We start from the raw sequence: 1,856 nt of genomic DNA, 5'->3' as shown, positions 1-1,856 counted from the left end.
ACACCAATGAGTTCTTATAGGAGTGATGATCATGTGGGAACTTGGAGTGACAATTCATCTGTTCCTAATTGCAGCCATTGGTGTCTCCCTGGTGTTCCTGATATGTGAAAGTGGAACGAAATTCTCCTTTTTTAGATATCTGATTTGGTTGTATCTCCTAGTATTAAGGAATTTTATTTCTGTACCTATGTGTATATATATATATCTAGACGCTGAGAGATGATACTCTCAAGGAATTCATCCAAAACACAATCCTTGTCTCACTCCATTCGTGTATTTCAAGTACTTCCATTAATTGTTAGTTCAAGTCCATTTGCATTAGCCGTGTGATTTCATAGCGTGAGATTCTAGAATAATTTGGTGCTAACATGATCTTTAGACAGGGGTTGGTACTTTCAGGTTGATAGCTCAGTGAAGCTTGGAATGACAATCAATTCTGCTTATAACACAGCCCTTCACACCTAGGCATCTTGGGTGGAGAATTCAGTCAACATGAATAGAACAAGAGTATTTTTCCGTACCTTTGAATCATCTCATTGGAGGTGAGCTCTTTCTTCTCCATTACTTATTTTTCATTTTGGCAAGAATGCAAGTAAGTGATGTTTATATTTTGATGGCAGTGGAAAGAACCACAATGCATGCAAAGTGAGTAGGAATCCATGGAAGAGAAGCAATATGAGGAGCGAAGCCCTATGTCAGATATGATCAATAGGGTTGTGAAGAACATGAGTGTTCCAGTAACAGTTTTGCATGTTACACCAATGAGTTCTTATAGGAGTGATGATCATGTGGGAACTTGGAGTGACAATTCATCTGTTCCTAATTGCAGCCATTGGTGTCTCCCTGGTGTTCCTGATATGTGAAAGTGGAACGAAATTCTCCTTTTTTAGATATCTGATTTGGTTGTATCTCCTAGTATTAAGGAATTTTATTTCTGTACCTATGTGTATATATATATATCTAGACGCTGAGAGATGATACTCTCAAGGAATTCATCCAAAACACAATTCTTGTCTCACTCCATTCGTGTATTTCAAGTACTTCCATTAATTGTTAGTTCAAGTCCATTTGCATTAGCTGTGTGATTTTATAGTGTGAGATTCTAGAATAATTTGGTGCTAACATGATCTTTAGACAGGGGTTGGTACTTTCAGGTTGATAGCTCAGTGAAGCTTGGAATGACAATCAATTCTGCTTATAACACAGCCCTTCACACCTAGGCATCTTGGGTGGAGAATTCAGTCAACATGAATAGAACAAGAGTATTTTTCCGTACCTTTGAATCATCTCATTGGAGGTTAGCTCTTTCTTCTCCATTACTTATTTTTCATTTTGGCAAGAATGCAAGTAAGTGATGTTTATATTTTGATGGCAGTGGAAAGAACCACAATGCATGCAAAGTGAGTAGGAATCCATGGAAGAGAAGCAATATGAGGAGCGAAGCCCTATGTCAGATATGATCAATAGGGTTGTGAAGAACATGAGTGTTCCAGTAACAGTTTTGCATGTTACACCAATGAGTTCTTATAGGAGTGATGATCATGTGGGAACTTGGAGTGACAATTCATCTGTTCCTAATTGCAGCCATTGGTGTCTCCCTGGTGTTCCTGATATGTGAAAGTGGAACGAAATTCTCCTTTTTTAGATATCTGATTTGGTTGTATCTCCTAGTATTAAGGAATTTTATTTCTGTACCTATGTGTATATATATATATCTAGACGCTGAGAGATGATACTCTCAAGGAATTCATCCAAAACACAATCCTTGTCTCACTCCATTCGTGTATTTCAAGTACTTCCATTAATTGTTAGTTCAAGTCCATTTGCATTAGCCGTGTGATTTCATAGCGTGAGAT

General features: G+C 37.7%; 1 long non-coding RNA gene across 1 annotated transcript in view; it reads left to right on the top strand.

The window, feature by feature from the left end:
* The window catches only part of LOC110267409, an 8,892-nt gene extending 8,093 nt beyond the window's left edge, over nt 1-799 (top strand). The window contains exons 2-3 of the long non-coding RNA XR_002354984.1: nt 380-542; nt 621-799. This is a non-coding gene — a long non-coding RNA (uncharacterized LOC110267409). The remainder of the gene's footprint in view (nt 1-379; nt 543-620) is intronic.

This window comes from Arachis ipaensis, chromosome B10 (genome assembly GCF_000816755.2).
Source record: "Arachis ipaensis cultivar K30076 chromosome B10, Araip1.1, whole genome shotgun sequence".
Taxonomy (NCBI): Eukaryota; Viridiplantae; Streptophyta; class Magnoliopsida; order Fabales; family Fabaceae; genus Arachis; species Arachis ipaensis.
This window is presented reverse-complemented; position numbering and strand designations above follow the sequence as displayed.